This window comes from Vidua macroura, chromosome 7, assembly GCF_024509145.1.
Source record: "Vidua macroura isolate BioBank_ID:100142 chromosome 7, ASM2450914v1, whole genome shotgun sequence".
NCBI lineage: Eukaryota > Metazoa > Chordata > Aves > Passeriformes > Viduidae > Vidua > Vidua macroura.
In genome coordinates this window covers 24342653-24356067 of record NC_071577.1, presented here as the reverse complement: position 1 = coordinate 24356067, position 13415 = coordinate 24342653, and the positions used below count along the sequence as shown (strand labels likewise).

General features: G+C 38.5%; 1 protein-coding gene across 4 annotated transcripts in view; it reads right to left on the bottom strand.

The window, feature by feature from the left end:
* Positions 1 to 13415, bottom strand: part of RBMS1 (RNA binding motif single stranded interacting protein 1) — a 143423-nt gene that overhangs the window by 65945 nt on the left and 64063 nt on the right. Inside the window, exon 1 of one of the 4 annotated variants that reach the window (XM_053982106.1) lies at positions 165 to 187. The exons of the other annotated variants lie outside the window; for them this stretch is intronic. The gene's annotated coding sequence lies outside the window, so the exon portion shown is untranslated. Of the gene's footprint in view, positions 1 to 164; positions 188 to 13415 lie in introns of those variants that run through there. 4 annotated transcript variants of the gene reach the window in all.

The window sequence follows — 13415 nt, the reverse complement described above, 5'->3', positions numbered from 1 at the left end:
GCGCTGTGTTCAATCTGCTCCTAATTACCCACGGATTTCAAATACAACTGCTTTCACACCACATTTGGGACAGGATTCACAGGCACATCCTAATATCTCCAACCACTACTTGATGCATGACACAGGGTCAAATTATATATAATATTCCACTGAATATTACTCACAGGATTTTATCACTCTTCATTGTGTCATCTCATGTGAAAATGAAGTAGAAACTATTGTTCCTCTAGGCTCCAGCAGGTACAAAGTTTATATCACTATGACTGTCTCACATGTCAAATTGTGGCAGACACAAAGACCATGCTCTTTCCTTAATCTACCAAAAATACAAAAAATAATTAGAAGCCTCTTTTCTATCTCTTCTGGCTTTTAGTACATAATATAATACTATTATTTTTTACAGATAGAGAAGGAGCACAGATAGCTTAAGGAAAAGACTTTAAATGAATGGTGTGCCTTGGGAGAACTTTCAAACTGCTCTCTGTCTCCATATTTGTGAATTACTTCAGAATTATCAAGAAAAAGGCTCTATATAATGGTAAAAAATTCAAGTTTCAAGAGGAGAAAAGCATATAAGCACTTCCACCTACTCCTCAAGGTATCTAACGCTATTGCTCTTAAAATCAGACCCCAATGGAACATAAAAACGTCCTAGAGTAAATCTGCAGTAAAGAAATCATTTGCAATAAGAGAAATATAGCAGGGCACTGTACAAAAAGTACTATGAACCTGTCTGTGGTGTTGTAAGAGAGGAATACTTCAAAAAATATACTAGAGAACTGAAGTTGCCTGTAAATATCTTGAGACTACATGGTGTTCACTGACCAAGTGGCTGCATGTGGCTCCTTTTCTGCAAAAGCCTGAGCTTCCACCACAAAACTCACAGCAAAGAACTGCCCTCTGAATACAGAGGAAAGGCACAGGAGGGGGAAAAAATATACTGGAATATAAAGTGAGATGTCAATGTAGACTCACTTGTACCCACCCTAGTGCCACCCTCTTCCTTGGATTAGTACAAACAGTTGTATGGCCACAAACTGAACCAAAAAAATGATCTTCCCTGATCTGGTACACCATGTGGGCTTTGCATTACGCAAAAGCTTTGGCTGTCACAAGGCAGGGAGCAGGAATGTGAAGGCAGAGAGGAAAGGATTAGAGTTTACCTCTGTTTAAAGCACCCATGAAACTACACACAAGAAATGTGAAACTATTTTGGAGATAACCTCAAGAAATTGGAATGGAAGTGTGAGTGGGAGAAAAGTACAAAGGCATGCCTTATATCAGATACTTTATGGTAATTATGTGCTTCTTTTTTGTGTTTCCCCAGGAAGGTTTTGAAATCCTCTAATTTGGCATGTTGCAAAGTTTATTATGCAGCTATAATGGCCTGGAACAGCCAACTGCAAGACTTGCTATAAAATCAACATTGATAAGCAGTAACATTGTTGCTGCCTAATTTAATTGAACTGAAAATTACAAAAAATAATTAAATACATTCCTGATCATTTAGTATTTTAAAACTGAGTATCAATATTTCATTGTCATAAGGTTAGAGATTTTTTTGTTTGTTTTGGTTGTTTTTAATAAAGATTTTTAGAAACATCAAATCTCTTCCAAAATATTTATATTTGGAATTGAAGCATTGATCTAGAATTTCTTCCAGGGAAAAAGATTAAATGCTCCCTTCCAAGTTTGCAATGGAAACATTGACAGATTTTAACAATAGCAGCACAAGTCAGTCTGTCAGACCACTCTTCTTCCAGTAATGCCAGTAATTATTTTTAGGGTTACAAGCAATGCAGAATGACAGAGTAACTAGTTTCAAAACATTTTCACAACAGAACAAACTTAGTCTGGCACAGTGAAATTTTCTTCAAAAAGCCTTCAGTGAAGTTCCCAAAATGCAAACAGTGATCAAATGCAAGACTGCTCTGTTTACGGTTTCAAAATGTGCACATACAGCTACTAGAAAACTCAACATACACATACCTGTCTTCATTTAAACTGGTTTATTTCTAAACTATAGCTGAAGGCTAAGAGCCTCTATTAAGTATTTCAGTATCTTTGGTTTGGTCTTGCTTTTATTTCTTACAGTGTTTTTCCCTTAAATGTTTTGTTTTTCTATGTTATGAAGAACTGGAGTTTTGCAAAATCTTGTCACCAGCTGGCCAAAGGCAGGAGAGGAAAATGTGTGTCTGTGTGTAGAGAGTGCAGGAATCCTAATTCTGTCTGTCTGTAAAACATAAACACTCCATTCTGTGAAATTTAAACTTCTATTTAAACATGAAGATGTTCTAGTGCCAGTGGTCACATTTGAACATGATGGGAATGTAAATGGGACTACAGTTGTCTTCCTAAGTTTACAGACAGAAGGTTTTTCAGTGCTTCCAGAGAGACTCAAACCTTCACAAGCCTTAAAGGCTTTACAAAACACATGTGCTGGATGTCCTGCAGCTCTCAAAGCCTGCAACCCAACGACAGACAGCCATTAAAGGGACAGTGACATCTTAAAGCCATACAACTAAAACATGTTTTTTACATTAAAACTTTAATTTTAAAATCTGAATCACTTTTTCCACTCTGTTCCTCATCGACGAGTACTTATAAAAACTAAATTATAGAGGTCCCTCTGTTGTTCAAAGGGGCCTTTTTTTCCAGTTGCTCTTGCTGCGAAGGGTTGGTTGGCAGTGCAGCCGCGACGCCGCGACCACGCTGGCGGAGCCTCCTACGCTGACAGCGCAGGCCAGGAGAAGAGTTTGTCTGCTGGCGTAGTTGCATCACCTCCCCAAACAACATCAGCCAAGCCGATAAAAGCTCTCTTCTGCCTGCACAGCTGCATCCACACCTGGGCTTTTGCCAACAGATTGATGTCAGCGGGGATGTATGACTTTTTTCCACACCCCTGGCTGATACACAGTGCTTTGCTGGCAAGACATTCTGCAGAGGAGACCTGGCCAAAATTTGGGGTTGTTTGTTTAGAAACAGATTTCACAAACCTTAACTGAGTGCTCTGTCTGAAACCTGAAATCAAATTTGAAAAGTTTTGGTTTACAAACTGTAGCTTCTGCTAAAAATTAATATCCAAATCTGTTTTTAAGTTTTTACTATATGGACTTTGCAATAATTTGCAATATTGTAGCATACACAAAAGTACATTAATTAGTTTTTTTCTTCGTAATCATTGCATCTTAAATTAAAACACAGAACTCAAGGCTAGGAGGAATGAATGTAAGCAACAGAACATTATTTCTTGTGACAATATTCCTGTTCACAAGAATTACCATGGTCACACTGGTTTGCCATTTCCTCCTTAGTTTTCACTCCAAGAGGTAATTAGCAATTGTTCTTTTTACACAGCAGTTTCCTTCCTGTCATCTTCCACAAACATCTAAGCAAAAAAGGCCAGTGACAGAATAATCAGCCCATCTGCTCTATGATCTCCCCAGCCCATTCTGGAGCCAGCTGTGAGGAGCCTGCTCTGAGAGACCTTCCCTCCAGCCCTCCACAGCCCCAACACAGCAATGGGAAAACCACAGGTACTTATTAGGAAAACAAAAAGCTCAGTGACTGAACAGACTCCATGAAGTGCCTTAAAACAAGGAGAATTGTCTGCCTGTGTTTCATTCTCAATTTGAACTCCAAATGGGAGTAACTGCAAGTACTGAAAACTAGCTGGAGAATATACTCATCTTATATGAGCCATTCCTGTCTTTCTTATAAACCACTGTATGCTTAAGGACTGCAAGTAAATCAGAGCAGGATTTTGTCTACCTAGGAACAGAAGAATCTCCTTGCTGTCAACAGACAAAAAAAAAAAAGACACCAAACCAAAATGGAATAACCCCAATAAATTCCTTTGACGTGGGGGTTGAGAGATACTGAACCCTGCTGCCTTCAGACTACAGAATTCCAACAGAACTTCAATGAGCCTAAGATAATTTGGACAATGACTGTACCCAGAGTATGATCTCTACATTAAGTCTCTAACTTTGTGCAATAAAATATGCATATAAAGTTATGTAACATGCTAGCATTTAATTAAGAGTTTAATCACTCACCCAAAATTCCTAATGGGAAAAGTACCATGACTTTTAACAACAGAGTTCTCACACATCTACTCTAAATTCAAACCATAAATTGCAGCATACATTAACTTATTTATCCAGAATTGCTACTTGGATCATCTCATAATATCAAAATCTCACCAGCAGTGTTTCCCTAGCTTTGTCCTGGTGCCTAAGCTCCAAGCACCTGCTTACCCTGCCTGACTTTGCCTAACCTTCCTGATTTTGAAAGCTGCACCTTCAGTAATTGGCATTGATATAAAAATTACCATAGATTTTCTGTGGATATATGCAACAGTGAAAAAAAAAGTATTAAATCTGGATTTATTTTTGGTTAAATTGGGGGTTGCTTGTTTATTTATTAATCTACCTAACACTTTAGGTTAGAGAGAGCTTTACAATGAAAGCAAGGGCTCAGGAGAATAGAAGATGCCATACCTAGTGAAGCAAGACACTGCAACACTTTGTGCACAGCTTAGCAAAATAAGAACTCATTTGGAATTAAATCGTGTCCCTTGCAGAAAGAAGAATTCCAAAGTGTTTAACGGAAATGAGTGTTCATGGATGAAGGCAGTTGCTTTATTACCTTTCTTTAAATAAAGAAACATTAAACCTTGATCACTTATTCTAAGCCAGCAAAGTGACAGCTGCAGCGGAGATGCCATTTTGAGTGTCCTGCACTATTCTGTTTCATGTTTTTCCTCATCATGTCTGAAACATTACAGCAAGCAAAACTGAATTTCTGGAGGCCTCTCCAAGTTCAATTCTCAGTGGACATGAGTCAACCAGCAGAAATTGAAAGTTTTGCTGCTGCTTTACTCACATCTCCTGCCTTAGGGTAGCTTCTCCAACGGTTCTTTAGTCTGTAAGCACTTGTCACAGGAAGATTCAACAACCAAATCTAAGCATTTTCAGCATGACAGCAGTATAAAGAGTATCTCAGAAATTCCACACTTCTGCTGAACATCTCCTCAGGTGGGAAAAATCCTGATACCTGCCCCCTTTTTCTCCTTTAAACCACTGACCTTAACTTCTCCTTGCACGGGTAAAAAACATGATCTCATAGTGACACTGTAAGAGTTAACAGGACTATTCCAGAAAGGGCTGGTGAACTGCACAAGGCAGAAACTATGGATACTGCATTTTGTGATCAGAGTTATTTGCATACCCAGGATGCAAGCCTGTTCCATCTTTCTTTAGGTGGTGATGACAGATGTTAGTGGTTCAGCCACATGGAGCAGAAACAACTACTGGGACGATGTGGGACCCGAGGGTGGAGGCTGGCATGAAGCAAAGACTCTGCCTGCTACAAAACATCACAGGCAGACCAGGAGCACCTGAAGATCCAGCCCTGTGTTTCTCCCAAAAAAACTGCTCTAAATGTTCCATGTCTTATATGAAAAAACTGTGTCCAGAATACTACAGTTGGGATTACAGCAACGATGAACTGCAACAAATAGGATGAAAATTAAGTAATCAAGGAAAAAAACATATCACACTGAATAGGGAAGCCCCATTGCCTTAACAGATAAGTTTTAAGAGGAGCTTTACAAGATAAAAATATAGGGTTATACCTTTTTTCTTGCCTGTATGTTACAGCCAAGTCCTATGAAAACTGTTTTTCTAAATACAGATAACAGTCTTTTCCATACTAAAAGGAAACAAAAGGAAACAAAAAACAAACGTGGACAACATCATGCATCTGTAAAGATAATAATAAAAAAAAGTTATTTGCACTCTGATATTTGTTTTTAGTTAACATTCTCCTTCTTCTTTGTTCTACTTTAACTAATTTGAACTAATTTGCCAGTAAGAAAAATGTTTTCCAGGGAATAATTTTTTCTGAGCCATTTGAAGAAGCCCTTCCTTGAAATACAGAAATGAGTGAATGAGTAGGTACTTCTCGCAGCTTCCTTTTTAAAATATCTTCATGAAGAGTGGCTCTACCAACAATGAAACAAGACGAAGTCTAGCACAAACCTCTAGTCATGGCTCAGATGCTCCTAACAATTTCACCTCTAAACTCACCCGATTATAACCCAAGCTCATTGCCCACTGAGCTGTTTTGCTTCCTTTCCTCAGATCTTATGGCAACATAGCAGGACTGAACCTGTTCTCACCAGAAAGGAACAATTACTAAAACCAGAAAGTATTGAAGCAAACAATTCCAGCTTGTTATAAAATGTCACGTTTTCATATTTTGACAGGAAATGAAAGCAGTATTATTTAAATTACACATTTAAAGCTTAATTCAACAGCAATATTCTGCTAGCAATGAAAGAAAGCTCAAAAATCTATCTATATCTTTTCCATGAAGACACTTGAAGAAGTGTGACCATAATCCTGGCCACATTGAAGTATATGACAAAACCCACACTGATACTTCTGAACAGATTTTTTTCTCCAATAATAGGGTGTGGAGAATTTTTTATTGTTATTACTCAAGAAAAGAAGCTTTCTAACTTGGAGTTGGCAGGCAAGATGGTAACAATAAAGCAAACAATGAGCGCAAGAAAATCCTGGTTCAGGGAGCTCTTCTAGAGTTTCGGCGATAAATGAAAAAGCTTCAAAGCTCCCAGGAACTCACTCTATTGACTATCCCTTGTCAGGGATTTTTCAGTGCTCCATTGACTGATTCCCCTAGTTTAGAGACAAATAAAAAGTGCAAAATACACAAACCTAGCAAAACCTTAGCACAAAAGCTATCCCAAAGGAGAGCAAGGGGAGTGCTGAACTGGGCTACATCCTGTTCCTTTCCAGATGTCATGAACCCTCCCTTTCCCCTTCCATCTGCTCATCATGAATCACAGAGTCTGTCTTCCCTCTCAGTTTTATACCTGGATTTCCTGGACAATCCCCTGAAACAATACCTTGGTACCATGCCCTAGCCATGACAGAATTATAGACACATATAAAACAAAAGACTTAAGTTTCTGAAATATGAACAATTCAACAGCTAGGCCAGATTTAAAGAATTTGAAAAGAAAGTCAAGATGCTGAAGTACCCGAAGAAAGAGAACATGGTATTAAGATCTACCAGACAGAAAAAAAGCATGTATATGTTTTTGTGGTTAGCCCTTCATGGAGCAGTAGACACAAAAGAATTCACTGCCTTCTTCCTTCTTGATTCTAGTACATACACAGGCCTATTTTCCTCAGTGAAACCAGCCAAGACTTTTGCTCAGGATCCAGAAAGCACAGAGTACTGAATATCTAGACTATGTTGAAGTTTTTGTTCCAGCCTGAGGATTCAAATTACAATTAAAAGAAAACACATCCATTTTCAGAGAGGCGTAACTTGCATACTGATGGTTTATGCAAGCACCTGTAAGGTAGCAAGTCCAGTATGTGACACTGAATCCAAATAATAAAAAATTCCTCCCTTGCATTACACATCTCTTGGTACATGTTAATAGTGGGGTATAAAATCTGACAATGTTCTCCACAACAGGAAACATTCAAGATATCCTTCATAGGAGAAATGCTTCCCCTGAAACAGCAATTAACTTAGAAACTCCTGGGTCATGCAGTAGTTTAAACTAGATCACAGATGGTCACATCATAGCCTGTAAATCACATGCAGCTCACAAGCACTTCAATGACAGCTCAGAGGACAGTACTCATAGAATTAAAGTAAAAAATTATTCAATAAGCTCTTCATAAGCATTAAGAGGTTCACAGCAGTTCCTTTGCATTGTAAATAGGACTCTGCTTTAGCATTTATTAAGCAGGAAACTCCTCACTACCTCCATTTAAGAACTCTTCAGATGTCAGCGTACTAAGATCTGAAAATAACTAATAGTATTCTCTGACTGTACTTAATAGTGTAATGGAAGAAGTGGGACTTCAATGTATGGAAAATGAGAGAAATGGCTTTATCCTGGACATTTTTGGCTCCCTTGTAGGAAAATACAAGAGAGCAGGTAACCATTTCTCTATGTAAATCCCACAAAACTAAGCTCTGGCAATGAGACTCCTACACCACATAAGGCAGTTACTTGTGTTCAGAGGACAGACTCTCATTAGAAGAATGCTAATCTCCAGCTCTACTGCTGTTCAATTTCTTTGTTATTATCTGTTGTGAACTTGACTTCCAGTGCCAACAAACACGCCTATGGGCAATATTCAATGTGATCAAAAACATGCTGCTTTCAAGAGCTTCTGTTTGTGATGTTTAAAATACATAATTTTTTATGGTTCTAGGTAGCTACATTTTTAATTTCATAAAGCAGTAAATATGCCATCTCTTAACTATTAGGGATGCTATCCATCACTGTATTTTGGAGGTTAATCCAGCTAAGTCTATATATATCATAAAACTGGTTAAAAAGTAGCAGAGTGTATATACAGACACCGTGGCTTATTCAAGAACTGCCTGAATATCTGTATTATAAAAGCTGACAGTACAACAAAAAGACAAATAAAAAAGTATGTTAAGAATGTTTGGCCAGTCTTTAGTTCTTTAAAATAATAGAGAAAGAAAAGGTTTAAAAAAAAAAAAAAGTTTAAAACTCTGCACAGAAGTTTCTGAAGTATTATTCTTCTTCCATATTGTATTAGACTTTGGATTTCTGATAAATCCATGCAAGTATTGTCCCTTACTTAAAAGGTGTCACAGATTTCATGATGCACACAGGAGAATTTTGCAGGTTTTTAAAAATTATTTTTATACTTCTTTGTCCTTTTTTATTATTTTCCAAACTGTTGGCTTTTCCCCCAAAAACTACAGTGTCACCATTCTGCTCATCTGGCTACCCTATCCACCCTCCCTCCATAGACAGCAATTATAGGATAGGAATGGCACCGCATTGAAGATGCATGTCAAAAGAAGCATCTGCTTTTCTGGCAAACTCCACATTGTTGGTGGCATTGGAATTATTGCTATACTGTTTGTCACAGGGTTAGACCACAGATGGCTCTTTTGGCTCACATGGGATCCGCTATGTCATTTTCTGTTTATTCAAGTTAAATAAATTAAAGAACTTGTGCCCGACCGTGCATGAGGGAGTCAATTCCTATCAAAATCCCTTTGTCTATGATTGCTGATTCCTTATGGGCAACATACTGCACCCAGCGTAGCAGCAGCACTGTTACTGGGAATCCCTGTGTTCTATTCCAAAGAAGAGAATGGATGTTCTTCCTGGTGAGGCCATTACACAAGTATTTAATAGGTGGCCCAGTCTATTCCTGCTGCTTCCTTTGACAACATCGATGGAGCAGATGAGGCAGCTGGCTCTAGCTCTTTCTTCTGCATTCCTCATCTTCATCTCCCTGAGAGACCACACCCTCTTCACCACACCCAGCATCTCTAGCTGTTGGAAAGGTGGCACATCAGAAAAAAAAAGGGTAGAAAAAGCCACTTTTATAAGACTTCATCATCAAGACTGAATCTGGATGCCCCCATGAAAAGGCTCTTCGAGCTCCACAATTGATGCTTCAAAGTACAGATCACTTTAGATATTTTACTTTTCCTACTCACTTTGGAAATGTTTTCCCTTTTTTAAGCGTCTCCAGGCCTAACTAATGTAATCAGGAAAGAACAAGCTGTTGTAGAGACACTGCCTGAGTGCAACACAAAGGTTACTGTAATTTTGATTCCAAAAAGGTCCCATTCTCTCCTCAGCAGCTTGCTATGTGCCTATGTCCAGTAACAGTTGAACCAGCATCAGTGGGAACAGAATCTTGCATCACTTTCCATGGGAATAAATGACTCCTCCATAAGCTGAAGAAAAGGAAAGCAGACTCAGAGCATCACTGTCCTTCCTGGTTACTCCACTGCAATTATTTCCATAGTCTTTCAAAGTATTTGCCACAGAATTGAGGTCAGCATGATCTGTGCCGGATGGAAAGTCCCATTCATCTTTTTGCTCCTCACTTCTGAAATTTCAAGAAGTGTCCTTACGGTTTTTATATTCTGCAATATGATAAAATGCAGCAGATACAAGTCATTATAATCAACACACAAGGAACAGGAGGACATGCACAGCATTGCTGGCAAAGGATTTAAAGCAAGTCTCAGGTATAACCAGGAAAGTACATACCAAATGCAAGAAACACTAACAGTGTTAAATTCATCAGGCTTTCATACTCCACTGCTTTTTACAGTCAATAAAAGGGAAGCACAAGACACTTTTACAATTATTTCAGCAAAGGTTGAAGTGACTACCAACTCAACTTCAGCTAGGAGTTTGTGCTAATCTGTCATGGTATTTTGACATTTATGGAGTTCATACTCTATTTATGGAGTATGAGACTACATTACTGCAAGTGGTGTATGTATACACACACATTATATATTTTTTTATATTTGTTATTTATATATTTATTATTATTTTTATATATATAGTCTAACACTGAACTTGTAATCTGCTATGGGAGAATGACCACACCTCCATAAATGTGATTCTCCTCCATAGCAAAGCCACCAAACTGAACAGAAGCAGCCAGGTATTATTAAAATAGCAATACAGTTCTAAAACATGAGCAAGATCAGTAGAAACTTTTTAAACCATCAGACTCATTATGTAAGGAGTTGTCACTTTTCAGCACTTGCACATATCGGCCTGGTTCCACTCTCATCCGGTGGTTCTGCATTCATTTGCATAAGCTGAAAGTCAGTCCAGAAGTTTTATAAATTTCAACATTGCATAGAACTCACAGACCAGAAGACATCAGTGTATAATGTTGGCAAAACTTCTCTACATAGGGCTTTTCTACAGAGCACCAGGGACCAAACTCATGTAGCTTAGTATACATGCTACAACACGTACACCAATTTTCTTTAGATTGTAATGAGACTGCACGTAGCATGTATGAGACTGCAAATGACATTCCCAAAGGCTTCTAAATGACTCCCAACTCTCTACAGTTTCCTAGAATGAAATGTAAAAGCTCAAATCTCATTAGAAAAGAACTGGAGTTTAACTTCATTGCTTCTAAAACGTTTGCCTCCTGCATCATTTCCCATTTGGGAGGGGAGTGCAGCCTCGGTACGGGCACCTGGCTGCAGCGTCTGCAGCGAGGGTGTGACACAGCAGCAGATTTACCAAAGATTTTCATTAGTTCAACTGTATCAGTGCAGTTACACACACAGTGACACCTCCAGGACAGACAAGATCTAATTTGTGCTCTCATGGAAGGCAATGAACACTTCAGTGCTGTAAGTTTGCCTTATACCCAGCAAAAGTGATTCAAAGTAAGAGCTGAGAAAAATCTGTGTGCAGGCAGCATCGAGGACAACTGTTTCCAAATTTCTTGGGCCAGTGGACACCATGCTACTTTTGACATTTCTCAGAGATATCTTGCACCATTAGAGAACCACAGGACAAATTACAATCAGTTTAGCATGACAAAAGCAGCTATGTTTAACTCTTGTGCCCGAAAAGATGGAAATAAGAACAGCTCACCCAGCCAGTAAATGGTCCAGACAGCTGCTACTGCTACAGAAAATGCTGCTAAGATGGTACAGACAACTCAAGACGTTCCCAGTTGATCAGGAAACACTAGCAGCAGAAAACACAGCTTGACAAACAGCAAGAAATAGACACAGTTTCCCTCATTTGTTAACCCTTTGCCCTTGAAAGGGTGTGTGCTCAAGTACACACACAAAGCAGTTCTACGTACATTATTTTAGATCTGTGTATCCCATGTATTCAAATCTTGAATTGAATTACAGGCTGTTTGAACACTATGGATTAAGACATTAACACCTAATTTTTCTTTCTCCCACAAGCCTTTATGAGCTTTTATCTTGAAACCATCTACTACAAAGAACACTAGGAAAATGTTAACATTTGGACAATTTTATCCTGGAAAAGGCAAGAAAGTAATAATTTTTATCTTTAGATAACTCCAAAATCCTAACCTACTTGGTTAGGATCGGTTTAGCTTCTTAGAAGTTAGATGGAAGCATTTTCTGCTCACATTTCCCGCCAGTACATCTTTTTTGTCTTCCAGTATTCAGTGGCTATGCCCTCTGACACATTTTTCTGTTTCTCAATAGACAATTTTTATGCACAAGAGTGAAAAAGGAGCATTGCTTCATTTTTTAAGGAGAATTTTAGATGTTACAGTAATACAAAAATCACTTGCTTCATTACCAGAATGCTTAATGAAGTGATCACTTTTCCAGCATCATTTCAGAGAACTGGGACTAGGATACTCCAGAACACAATGCTTAGTATAATACAAATACTATTTAATCTCATTCAACTTGGATCAAGCAGGGTTTGTTAGCATTTGCTCAGCATCAGTCTCAACAGATCCAGGCTATTTCTAGCAAAACCATTTTGTTGTTTAATGAAAGCCAGTTTGGGCATCCATGGCCTAGAGCAGCTGATTTTAGGCCTGTTTGAAGCACAAAGTTGCTGAACATTCAAGACAATCTGTGGGTAAACTCTTTTGAATTTTAAACCATAGAAAATAGGACACATTTAAATTAGAGGTAGTAGCAGTAGTAAGAGAATCTAACCAATTAGTAAATCTAATGCTCTTTATGTGAAGTTAGGAAAAATGTAAATATTCTCCTATATGTAAGTGATCAAAGGCACACACATGAAAGGGAGTTCTGTCATATATTAAGGCAATTCACTACAATACTGTGAACACAACAAATTGGGGGACTTGATGAAATGTAGCAAGGAGTTTGCTAAAATCAGCATAGGAAAATCCAGCACATGAGCCTGCTTTTATAGATCTCAGTCTGCTTCTCCTTACAAATAAGGAAAATAGTATTCCTTCAGTAGGATGAAATTCTCAAAGTTGTAAAGGTAACTTTTAATTAAAACTGAAGATTCATCCATAAAAATAAGAGCAAGAGAGCAGGTAACTTCTGGTGGAGCTTCCCGGTAGATGTCTAGCTGCACATTAGGAATTATTTGCCTGCACTGACCTTTGATGGCCTGAATGTAGCACCAGGTCAACTAAGAACAGCATGGAAAGCTGAAATCTTTCAAACATTACTGGCTGGATGTGTTAGCATGGAAATTCAACTCCTGATAAAGTTGTCAAGTAGAAACAGCACTTTCTGAGATATCTAGGATGTGTAGATAGTCAAAAGAGTGGTACAGGGATGTCAAAAAAGGGTGGTTAGATCGGCTGGTCTGATAAAAGGGCTTTGGTGCAGTACCAAATAAAGAACAAAGATGGCTTGGCTGGTCTTGCTAGCAGCTCAGCTTTCAAGTCAACCTTTCCCTTAGTTTGGCTGAAAAGAACCAAGTGCAATGGAGGCAACTGTGAAGCCACAGACCAAGATGGCAGTTCAAGGAATAGCTTAGGGTAGCATTACTCCAAAAAGCAGCATCCTTGCCCCTATGGCTGCTTACTCTTCCTTCTGGTGTCTCCCCCTTGCTC